Source organism: Rhinopithecus bieti, unplaced genomic scaffold, assembly GCF_001698545.2.
Source record: "Rhinopithecus bieti isolate Rb0 unplaced genomic scaffold, ASM169854v2 scaffold_5569, whole genome shotgun sequence".
Taxonomy (NCBI): domain Eukaryota; kingdom Metazoa; phylum Chordata; class Mammalia; order Primates; family Cercopithecidae; genus Rhinopithecus; species Rhinopithecus bieti.
Window position 1 is genome coordinate 811,713 of NW_016804856.1, and position 13,371 is coordinate 825,083.

Below are 13,371 nucleotides of genomic sequence, written 5' to 3' on the forward strand. Positions count from 1 at the left end.
AAGCAATTTTCCATCATTTGTTCCCCTCACTCTTGCATTTTTTTCCTCCGCTTGTTTCTCTCCCCTGGAGCGATTATGGATAGCCAAGAACACCATTTTAAAAGAGATTGATAGTGAAAACAGGAAGATGCTGATGGTCTTTTATCCACTGAAGTTGTTTGATATATTAAAATTGGTCCTTTACTTCTTAATACATATTAACAGAGTGACCCTCTTCAAGGCTTTCCCTTCTTAAACGAGTGCCTGGGATAAACACTCTGTAAGGGAAACAGTTAATAATTCCCCAACAGGCTTTAACTATTTTCCCAGTAACAGATCACCGGCAAGAGAGCAGCCTGGGTGGCATTTTGGTTTTGTGTCATTTTGGTTCTTTACAATATTTTTATTCATTTAAGGAAATGTTAAAAGGAAATAATTAGGGTTTATATCCAGAACAAATTTTGAAACACCGTTTAAGCAAACACATTTTCTTTTAAAAACAAAGAACAGTGAGCAACACAAAGGAGAAAAACGTTTTATTTCAACTTCCCTAGAGATCATAATTATGATTTTTGCAAGGCAATTTGGTCATTTCTGTTACTTTATCCAGAGGAAAAGAAAACCATGACAGATGTGGAATAAAAATGGAGAAAAAAATGCTTTGGATGGTTTATACATAAAAAGGAAATAATAGGAGGTTCAATTATACTTCTATTTCGCACCTAGTGATTTCTCATATTATCTTGTAACACTGTGATTTTGATGTTTCTTAGAAATTCTTAAAGTCGTGACACAGTGGCATAAGAATAACAGCTGAAAGGGACAACTTAAAGGGCTTAATCCTAAATGGAAAGGATCACTTACTCCCAGGATCATTTATATTCAAGTAGAAGTCAGGGCAGGGTCAGAAAAGAAAGCCACCCTTAATAAAGCCCTTCACCTTTCACATTGTTTCTCAAAACCTTCATAAATTGCAGGCTACCGAGCTGGCCTGATGATGATCCTGCTGAGATATATTTATAGCAGATGATTTGTGGATGATAACTACGCCAAGCAAGACACGGTCTCCATAACCCCAGGCTCGTCTGACTTCCTCAGGGGATTATAATCAAGAATCAGGAAAAGAGCCCTATATGGACAGTCTGGTCTCTGGACACTAACAACAGCACAATCCAAAGGCAAAGCAAGGAGGAACCACTTTGTTTTCATGTCTGCAAGATGCTCCATATAGAAAGCATTGCTGACATGTTGACCCAACAGCAAAAAGAGAGCAGCAGTTCACACACCCTCAGCTCTCTGTCCTTTCCTTTCTATTGATGTTGGTCCACTTTTATGATTTAATACATATTAAATTCAACATTTCAAATTATAATTATCTGCTTTCATTGGTCTTTTTCGCGAGTCCATATATAAACACAAACATATTTATACATACCTATGTATATGTACGCACACATTTGCAAGTATGCATACACATACGTGTGTGTATATATGTATTTGATATGTATGTATTTCAGTTGATACACATATATTTGCTTGGGAAGTTTCACTATATTGCTTTGTATTTCTCTTTTATAAAGTAATGCATTTCATTCCAAAACTACCAGATTAATTGTATAAATTGATTATTACATAAGTTTCCTTGATGATTTACAGAAGAACTATTGAGAGGTCAGTGTTAGCACATCAAAATATAGACTGGTATTGCATTTTAAATTGACCCAGGTATTTAAAGTTAAAGCCTTTGAAATTTATCTCTCCTATTATTAATGCATTTTATTAAGAATACTTTGGAATGATGAGGTTTCTAAGTTTGATTTATTTCTGTTTTCATCTTTTGTCTGTATGTGCTAAGTTTAGTCCCTCCACTTTGAGAATAACCCTATAATCCAGGATCATTGCTTGAAATTCAGTATCATTTGCACAATTCTCATACTCAAATAAGAATGTTTCTAGAATATGTTTACTCAATTTTAAAAAGTGTTTTCTCTTTCCTTCTTTCTCTCATAGTCTTTCTGATATTACCATATTACCACATTCTAAATTCTGTAACTTGTTATTTTCAGTAAGGCTTTAAGAAGCGTGGATAGGCTTGTAGGTTATTTCTTGTTAAATATGCCTTAATTTTTTAATATTTAGTATTATTATTTAGTTTTTAGTATTTAGTATTTGGTATCTCCCATATATATACATATATATATATATATACACATATATATACACTATACACACACACACAAAGCTTTTGGAATGTTAATTAAATGATCAAAATATTATAAGATTACATTGTTATGAGTACTTAACTTACCCTTAAAAGTAGCATATTTACTATAAACTGAAACAACTTCTTCTTCTTCTCTGTCTCCTCCTGATTATTATTATTTTTTGTTATTAAATAAGGAATTCTCTCAGGAACCAAGCTGTATATCCTCTAGTCTCTATGAAAAAACAAATTGGTCATTTTCTACTTGGACATCCCAGAATAGAAAGTACATGGAAGTACTAAAAAATAAAGGGATAGACTTGGGGTTAAGGGAGATGTCATAGAACAGCTATCCTGGGTTCAAGTGTAGTCCTATTCCATGCCAGGCAAAGTCAAGGTTAAGTTTAGTCCAAAAATCCCAGTTACATCAAGTTTCCATTTTTTATCATTATTTCCCTATACAACGATACAAGTTAAAAAAACTCAGTAAATACTTTTGGCCATCAATTTTCAAGGTTTCATTGGTGATATTAAGGAAATACTGTAGGTAGGTAACACACAATGTCACATCTGTGTGCTGTAGAAGCATCTTGAAAATATGGACTTTAAAACTCAAAATATGTGTTTGCAATTGAACATACATTCACCCCAAATTTGTCCTTTTCAGCTAGTTATTTTTTCGTATAAACTTACTATACTTACACCATTATCTTTAATCTCTGAAATTTCAATTATACTAGAAATCAAGATTCTTCATTTTTACTCACAAACCTGACACTAAGTGTATACCTCATTAAGGACACGAAGCTATGAATTCTCTGGACTTCAGTTATCTCACAGAAAAAAGCTTGGTTGAATAATGTCTAAGGCTCTTCCTGACATATTCTAAATAACAGAAGGTGTCTCACAAGAAATGGAAGCAGTGAGAGAAAAATGCAATTAAATCCTAGACTAGAAAGAATCACAATTTTTCCACTCACAGGTTGGAAATGCCTGTCTATTCTATCATAATTTTGAAAACCTCCATAGTTTTACCAGCTTTGCCTTTCCCTGTTGCTATCATCTGCTGAGGTACAGACAGTCCTTTCCATTTTTGTTCCTCTCCCACTCTAATAATTTTTTTTTGTCTTTGACAGAAGTCCCACTTTACCATTAATGATGACAATAACTAAAGCTGCCAGGAACAGCACATCTGCTGACCTTTATCAACACCAGGTATTGAAGTCTATGGACTACATATTATTTCTGAACATTTCTTCATGTTTAGTCCTGTTTCTACCAATTCTGATCCACTTATCTCCACCATTTCTTTTCCTGGCAGATTCTCTCATTTTGCCTTCTGGATCTCCATGCTCTTTTATACCAGCAAACAAGAGGAAGAATATTCTCTATCCACTTCCTTGACTGAAGCCTGCTCTTTTATGAAGACATGGCATCTCTTCCAACCATGTCAAACAGAAGCAATTTATGTGTATGCTTCCATATCCTGATTCAATGGGTCAGGGGCAGACTCAGTATTCTTACTCTCCCCTTTGGTTTCAAATATTTACTCCTCATTTCACTTTCATGCCCACCTTTCTGTAGAGATCAAGGCATCTGCCTTTGCAGCTTTACCCCTTCCTCCAGATTATATTTTCCATTCATGGAATCTTTTAGCTGTCGGCTCACAGTTTTCCTGTCCACCTGACTTCCATTCCTCTTCTCATGGCTTCCGCTCCCATGCAGATGTCTTATCCTGACACACTATCTTCTCCATTCTATTTCTGTGTTTTTTGTTTGTTGTTTGTTTTTTCCTACTAGTTCAACAACATTTCCCTATAGTCTATAACTAAAAAGTCTAACCGGTGATTAAACCACTCCCAATATTTAACATTTAATGTTTCAGTGCTCTAATTACCACCTTCTACTTTTATAAACTCACCTCCTAAGTAACCACATGGAATCAAGTCTTTCACAAAATTAAGGTCTTTTTTTTTTATTATTATTGATTCCCACCAATTTCTACTCTTATCTTCATTTTCCTCCTTATACCCTGTGGTAAGCAGCCTCTCACATGGACCCTAATGGTCCCTACTTCCTGGTATGTGTGTCCTTGTATAATTGTCTCTCTCTTGAATGTGGGCTAGATTTAGAAATTTGCTTTTATCAGACAGAATATGGTAGTAGCAATGGGATTGTTAAGATATAAAATGAATGTGTTTTCCGTCTTGGGAGCTCCTTTACTCTTCCTTAGAGCATTTGTTTGCAATAAGCCAGGTGCCGTGTTATGATACAGTCCTAAACAGAGAAGTCCATGTGAGTTTGGCCTTCTGAGGCCTGTCAGAAGACACATGAGTGAGCTCAGAAATAGAAGCTTCCTCATTCAAGTCCTGAGAGGACTGCAGTCCAGCCAACATCTTGGTTGCCCCTTCATGACAGGCTTGAGCCAGAATCAAGCAGCTAAGCTGCTTCTGGATTCCTGACCTACAAACACTATAGATCAGGAATGTTTGTGGCTTCCAACTGCTAAATTTGGGGATAATTTGTTATGCAAATGTAGGTAACTAACGTATACCCCATGGATTCTACATCCATTGTTATGATAATTTACTTACAACAATCTTCAACTATTTACTACATTTTCCTGGCTGGATCACCATGTTTACTGTGATGGACAACTGCCCTTCCTGATCCAGGACCCATGCAGCAGAGCATTACTGAAGAAATTCACACCCTCAGGCAGTTAGATGTCCCTGTAAAGTTAGAGTCACCAGGTTCTTATGACCTCACCACACAGACTGTTACTTATAAGCTCCCTCTCTTATTACACCTATGAATATTTTGTAACTTTTCTTTGATCATTAAAAAGCTTCTCCTCAACTCTTGAATGATAAGTGATAACCTTTTTTCATTCATTATTTATAAAACAGATGTGATTAGATGGAAAATACCTTACATTCATTAAACTGACTGTACCTTCCCCCATTTTCTCCTGTCTTCTTATCTCCAGGAAGATACTGCCCTTATCTAAGAAGTCATCCCCTCCACAGGTAACTTGGATCTTACTTCTGCTGGCTCTCACACCAATAATCTCTCCCTCTCTCCTGGACCACTTCCATCAGCATACATATTTTATAGCAATACTACCCGTCTAAAAACTTCTGATCAACAACCTGTTTCTTAGATCCCCTTCATAATGAATCTTTTTTAAAAAAGCAATCACATTCACTTCACTTCCTCACTTCCCTCTCATTTCTCAACTCAATCCATTCTGGCTTCCACCCCCACAATTCCACTGGAAAAATTCTTGTCAAAATCACTAAAGACCTTCATGTTGCCAAGTTAAAGGGATAAATGTTTTTCTCATCTTACTCCAACTTTCAGCAGCATTTTAAATGCAATGCCCTCCTTTTGGAAACGACTTCTATTTTGGTTTCTGTTTTATCATACTCTCCCAGATGTACTTTTATGTCACTGATCACTGTGAAGACACTGAGACGCTTCTCAGTGTCTTTTGCTTGTTCTTCTTCCATGTTAACTTGAAATGCTGACTACTGTAGTGATAAGTGTTGGATGTACTTCCCTTATTTCTCTACCACCTCCCCTTTGGTGATCAAATCCAATCCCTAATATTGAATATCACCGTAAGTATGTATATGTACATACATGCATACACACATATGAACAGACACCCCATGTATATTCCTTTAACAAGGATATCTCCTCTGAGCTCTAGATTTTTAAATAATCAACTGCCGTGATTTATATCTCTACTAAATATGCCTCACAGTCATCTCAGATTTGGGATAATTAAAGGAAACTTCCTGATTACTCCAAAGAAATGTGCCCTTCCCTCAGTCTTTCTGTTTCAGGAAATGACATCCCTATCTACCTAATTATTCAATTGGTAAACATGGGAATGATACCTGCTGCTCATTTTCTATCACTCTACATCTAATCCCTTGACAAATGTTACCTGTTCCACTTTGTGTAAGTTTCCTAGGGCTGCCGTAATAAAATTCCACAATGTGGATGGTTGAAGCAACAGAAATTTATTTTTTTCACAGTTTTGGAGGCTAGATGTCTAAAATCAAAGTCTCTATTGGATTGGTTCCTCTGGGGCCCCTTTCTCTGGCTTGCATATGGCTGTGGTCTTGCTGCCTCTTCAAATGGGGTTCGGGGTGTGCAGAGATGGGCACAATTCAGCTCATGATATAACTTCAATACATAGATCTCAAATCTAACCAGTTCTTTCTTTTTTCACTGTTATACTTTGTGTGTGTGTGTGAAGTATGTAGTTTTTGCTTAGTCTCTTCCACCTGACATTCAATATTCTTTGTTAATCTATCTCTAATAAGTTATACTTCAAAAAATGTATCCCTTTAAAATCAAATGGAAAAACATTTTAATTCCAGGTACTTCTCAGATATCACAAATAATAAAATCCAAACTTTTAATCGCGACCAACAGTGCCGTACCTCATCTGATTCTTGCTCCTCTCTCTAACTTCATCTTGTGCCACACTTCTGCTTACATATAATGCCCAAGCTACATTCACCTTTTTCTAAGTCACGAGGACACTACATTTTTATCTCCTTACAATCTTCCAATGTCAGGATCATTCTACCAGGAATAAACTTCCATTTTTCTACTGCTAGGAGAAACTTTATAGGTCTGACCTGCCCACTTCTCATACCTCAGATTTCATCTTGAAAATTCCCTTTTCAAAGTTTTTGAATTTTTTTTTTTTTAACCACCCAATCTATGGTGCTCTCTCCTTGTGTTCTCTTTCAAGGTTTTTTTTTTTTTTTTTTTTTTTTTTTTTTTTTGTACTCAGGTATATATTTTTTTCCTTTTTTAAAATTATACTTTAAGTTCTGGGATACATGTGCAGAACGTGCAGGTTTGTTACATAGATATACACGTGTGCATGTTCTCACTCATACGTGGGAGTTGAACAATGAGAACACATGGACACAGGGATGGTAACGTCACACACCAGGGCCTGTTTTATACTAGTTACCAATTTTTATTTAGTTGGTCTTCATCCTTTTGCTTTTTATTAGTGTGTTAGCTCCATCATTACAAACTCCTGCCTAAAGTAGTACAAGACACATGCTGAACACTTCCTAGGTCTTTAGTGAATACATGGGTTGAACAACATGATGAATCTTATATGTGGGTATTAGTTGTGTTCATTGGAGAAATATCTATTCCAACAGCTCACATATTCCAGCATGATAACTCAGCTAGAGTTCTCTCTTCCCTGGACCAAATTCCTGATTTCCTGAGAAATTTTCCAGGTGACATGGTCTCCAGACTTTTCATCCTTATGACTGTTTTCAGTTGAACTTACCTAGTTTGTCACAGTTCTTTGATGCCACAATTAAAATACTCTAGATTTCAGCTGCTCAGCGTGGTTGTAATTTGTTCAATCCAGAGAAATAAACAGGGAGCATCTACTTAGCCAGACTATGAGTTTACAATGATGAATGTCTCATATGAGGAGAATAAGTCTTTCAAATCCCTGAAATCAATTGATCATTTATGTATTTAACACATAATTAATAAGCACATACATCATATAAGACATGTTGTAAGGTGTTTGGGAAACTGAAATGACAACACAGAGTCCCTGCCCTTGTGATGATTGCCTTGTATTTGTAGTGATAGCCAATGAACAGCTAGCCACCAGATAATTATAAATGGCAAGTGTGTCAAATATCTCGGAGAAGAGACAAATGAAGTTGCGAGAGGTGTGGAGTCTGTTTGTGGGAACGGGCAGGATGACCTAGTATGGAAGGGCAGAGAACGTTTACCTGAATACGTAACAGTTGACCAGCAATTCAAAGGACACTAAGGAAATTTAATCATTCCCATCAAAGGGAATAGAGTGTACAAAAAATGTGAGGCAGAAGGGAGTAGAACACATTCTAGATAAAGAAAGTTAAGGTGAGGAAATAAAAAGGACAAAGAGGTCAGTGGCAATTCGTAATATTTCTGATAAAGTGTTTGCTAAGTATTAGGATAAAAATCAGTGAATCTTGGCTGGGCACAGTGGCTCATGCCTATAATCCTAGCACTTTGGGAGGCTGAGGCAGATGGATCACCTGACGCCAGGAGTTCGAGACCAGCCTGGCCAACATGGTGAAAACCCGTCTCTACTGAAAATACAAAACATTAGCTGGACTTGGTGGCTGGTGCCTGTAATCCCAGCTACTCAGGAGACTGAGTCAGGAGAATCGCTTGAACCCTGGAAGAGGAGGTTGCAGTGAGCTGAGATCATGTCATTGTACTCCAGCCTGGGCGACAAGAGCAAAACTGTGTCTCAGAAAAAATAATAATAATAATCAGTGAATCTTTATAATAATAATAATATGATTGAAGGATTGTAAACAGAGACTAACTCAGATTTACATTTTTTAACAGCTCATTTCGTTTCAGTCGGAGAAGTGATTTGAGAGAGGTAAGAGAGAATGTGAAGATTCAAGTCAGGAAACTGTTACAAAAGTGAAAATGGTGGCGTCAGTAGGGATGAAGAAGAGAAGTGTCCAAGAGACCTTTGGAGGCAAAATTAATAGAATGTGTCAATGGTTAGGTATAAGGAGAATGGATCTGGATAAGAGTCTCTGTTAGTGAATCGGCTGTATGCACTGCTGGTTCATATTCAAGTGACAGTTAGTTAAAATAAGTTAATCTAAATATTTATTTATATTTAGAATTAAATATTTATTTATTGATACAATTGAATTTGTGATCTTTGTGTGTGTGTGTGCATGTGTGTGCGTGTTTGAGAGAGAGCGTGCAAGACAGAGAAAGGGAGGGACACACAGAGAGACACACACACAAAACATGACGACATAAAATAACAATTTATTTGTCTCATAAATATGCAATCTGGGGAGGCCTTTGCTGTTGGAATAGCTTGTCTTTTGACACTGTCTTTCAGGGTCAGCCTGAATAAACCGGGTGTGAAGGATCCTTGTCCATGATAGCTCTACCTGTGACTAGCATTTGGAGCTAGTTATTGGCTGGGGCTCAGTAGGAGCCGTAACACAGGGGATGTAGTACATCTTTACACAGACCATTCTATAGGGCTGCTTGCTCTTCCACACAGCATTGCAGCTGTCTTTCATAAGTCAGTGTTTGAAAATATAGGAAAAGAATTCTGTCAGTGTCTTAAGACCTAGGTCTGTAAATTGGTACAGATTCATATCTGACATTATTCTTAGTCAAACAGTCACTAAGCTTGTTCAGGTTCAAGGTGCTGGTGGAGGGGGCTGGACTGGGTAGGGAGAGAGCTGAAAATTCTCTAGTTCTTAATGTAGTCACCATTCTCAATGAAAGGAATATTAAAGAATGTGTGGTATGTGGTGTACACTCTGTTCATTGACATCTTCTTTCTGGATTCTATCATTCAATATGTTAGGTATTAGTCCATAATCAATGACATCTGCATATCTGAAGTGATTTCCAAGTCAGTGGCCACTGTTTCAACATAGTGTCAGTGACATACAACTAGAAACATTTCTCCATTATAATGCAAACTTCTGGAGGGCAGGGATATTATCTTATCCCATAATATCAGCCTTTGGACAACACTGGATAAATATTGTTTTTCTAGCTCACTAATTGAGATCCTTTTAGTTATAGAATGTTATTTAACCGAACAGTCCATATTTATCCTTCCTTTCTTCAGGAACATGAGAGATTATTTCAAACACCTTGTAAGAAGAAGCATATGTACTATGCTTACAGCACTCTCGTCTGTGACATCCCTAGCAGTAGTTGTTAGATTAATAGTATTGTTTCTTAGTATAGCCAGGTTGGTCTCTGTTTATCCCCATTTTGTTTTCTATAAATTCACATACCACCTATTCTGTAACATATTCCATAATTTTTACACAGACCACTATTAAATTTAAATAGTTTATTAAATTTAATAAACCATGATTTCTAGAATTGAGCACTTTTTCCCTTTTAAAATAAAGCCAGTATTTATCACCTACTACTATTGTTTCTTGTGCCCACCTATTTTCCAAGAATTTTCAAAGGTAGTTGGAAATACTTTAATAAGAACACTTATACTTTCCTTAAGTATACCATGATGTAATTTTTCTAGACCAGGACATTTGAAAAAATGATAACATACCTAAGGATTGTTTCATTTTCTTGATTTCTTGGGTATCATTTTACTTTTAAACATTGTTGGTCCTTGCTTTCAAAGTGAAAAATAATTCTTTTTTGATTGAAGATGGAATCAAAGTAGGAAGTGAGTTATGGTTCCTCCTGTCTTCTTATATCATTACACATTCTGTGCTATGAAGGCAGACCCTTTTCACATTTCCTGTTATTTTTACACATTTGAAATTTTTTACTTGTTTTATCCTTCTTTATGTGGGCTTCTTTCTCTCGTTCTAATATCCTTAATTTTTTTAAAGAAAAACTCTTAGAATAAGGTTTTCTACTGATACAAATGATTGACTTGCATTATTTTCATCATAATTAACAAGATTTTTATATATATACCTAAAATCCATTTTCAGCAATTTATTTTCTTTTTGAGACAGAGTCTCACTCTGCGGGCCAGGTTGGAGTTCAGTGGCGCGATCTCGGCTCACTGCAACCTCCGCCTCCCGCGTTCAAGCAATTCTCTGCCTCAGTTTCCCGAGTAGCTAGAATTATGTGCGCCCGCCACCATACCTGGCTAATTTTTGTATTTTTAGTAGAGACGGGGTTTCACCGTCTTGGCCAGGCTAGTCTTGAACTCCTGACCTTGTGATCCACCCGCCTTGGTCTTCCAAAGTGCTGGGAATACAAGCATGAGCCACCACGCCTGGCCTAAGATAAAATTTTGATCAAAATTTCAAGACTTTTGGGGGGAAATTTGTTTACCAAAGTCCTTTTTATATATGCTGAATGTTTAATACTATGGAGAATTTGACAGTCTCAGTTATAGAGAAGACAATTTTTATAGTAGACTTTTCTTTGATTTTACTATTGAAGATTAAATCTCAAGCAGATTCACCATTTCTGTATTAACACTGTCTTTCTATGATCTTAATTGCTTTTACTAAGGGGAAAATTGGTAAATAGCCTCTCAAAAAGTTCTGTATTTTAAAGCCATCTGACCTACTTAATTGGCTCTTTCAATGTCAACATCTGAAATAATTTCTTTACGTCCTAAAGCCTATTAAGTATTATTGCAAAGTTGATGCTGCCTGGATTGCAGGCACAACACTCAGGTGACATCTTAATCCTTAGGACATTAACTATAAAGCAATTTATCAGTGACTTAAAAAGAAAAACAAATTGGTAATTTGATAGCAGTTATCTGAATGCATGTTCACATCTTTGTTATAGGAAAGGGAAAGGGATTCAACATGCATTTTATTAATCCTTTTCCCTTTGTGCCTCTCTTGAATCAAACTGAATTAGAAATAATAAAACCTTCACTTTAATCTGTCATTAAGATAAGAAAATGCAGATCCAGATCAGTTTATTCAGTTTCCCCATAGGCTACGAATGAAGTATCCTCATTGAACAAATGCTACCTTCTGAATAACTGGAGGCATAAAACAGGAAGAATTTCATGTTTCACACATGCAACTGTATTTTAATTTAACTCAGAATTTCATTTTCCATGCCGTCCTCATTTTAGGGCCCTTGGTAACAACAAAATATATACCAAGCCAATTTTTTCAAAACTAACTTATAAATTAGGAAAAATATTCTAAATTAAGCCCAAATATTGGCAATGAAGAATCATTCCATTTATCCACTCTCCATTATTCTACAGCAACTATTTACTCCTGTGTTCCTTAAACTTGTTCCATCATCAGTGTAAATTGGTGTGTTTACTAAAATATGTACACCCTGAGTTCCTTCCATGAGGATTCTGATTCTTTAGGCTTTTTAGGCTTATATTTTTAACTATAACCACATGTGAGTCCTGTGATCAGACAAGTTTGGGAAATGATACGCTTTCAGGTCCTGGGTTTCTAGATAAGGAAACTAAGACACAGTCACCAAGAGTGAAGAGCTCAGGATTATCCAGCCAGGTAAAGACTAAGTTGAAATGAGAATCCAGGTTTTGATGGTCTGTTCCTTTTTCACATTTTCAAAACCATTTATATTTTGATATATTTTTCTTTAAATTCCTAAGTGAGATAATTATTTATTTTTTTCTGTGGAGTACATTTTTTAATCATTATATTAGATTACTTGAACAAATTTATGCTGTATTATCTTTTCTTATTTGTTAAGATACAAGCATTCTTTCCTGGGACTTGCATTAGAACTGCTTATAGTAGGCACCCTTCAACTGATGTGAAGCCACTTTGGTTACCTTGTCTTATCTTGGCCCAGAGAGAGAGTTGATCAAACATCTTATAACCACTGAGAGTGTTGATGAGTACAATTGAATACTCAAGGAGGCAATCTAATTCCTTTGATGTTAATTAATTAAAATTATAAATGGACTTCATGGAAGTGAAAGAGAGCTATTCATAGAACTAATAAAATGTTATTGATGCATCCATTTAAGAAGAATATTTGTTACACCTTTGTTCCAGCAGCACATATGCCATATGTGAAATCTCAAAAGGAGATTATCATGGCCCACAGTGCAAAGATAACCAAAACACAGTGGTGAAGCAGTATCGCTTTTGAGACAGACCAAAGTTTGAATTCTGACCCAGTCTCCTAATGACTTTGTAGACTTGGACAAATCATTTTACACCAAATTTTAGCATTTTTTAAATTATTAAGATAATACTGCTTATTTTATATTATTAATATAAAGATTAAGAATGACATAGGAAATGCCAAATACAGTGGCAGAAGTCAAAGGAACTTTAAGAAGTGGTAACTATTAGTGCTGCTGACAAGCATGTTGTATGACTCTGACTTAAACACAGAGGAAGTAAAGATAAATACAAAAGGCTCCTGTTCTCGAGGCAAAAAAAAAGTTTTGATCTGAAATATTGGAGATAACACTGAGCAGAGTGAAGGAAAATGGTTCTATATTTCACATTGTAACAATGGTCTACTTACATTTTATTTAGCCTAGAGACTACTTGCCTTATCAAATATATCAAGCACTCAGCAAAGTTAAAAAGAGCATATATATATATATATATATATATATATATATACACACACACACACACACATGCACATTTCTATGCTATAGTTTACCAATTAAAATA

At 35.9% G+C, this 13,371-nt stretch overlaps 1 long non-coding RNA gene across 1 annotated transcript in view; it reads left to right on the top strand.

The window, feature by feature from the left end:
• The window catches only part of LOC108528748 (uncharacterized), a 9,645-nt gene extending 2,719 nt beyond the window's left edge, over positions 1-6,926 (top strand). Inside the window, exons 2-3 of the long non-coding RNA XR_001885287.1 lie at positions 3,319-3,397; positions 3,504-6,926. This is a non-coding gene — a long non-coding RNA (uncharacterized LOC108528748). The remainder of the gene's footprint in view (positions 1-3,318; positions 3,398-3,503) is intronic.
• The last annotated feature ends 6,445 nt before the right edge of the window (positions 6,927-13,371 follow it).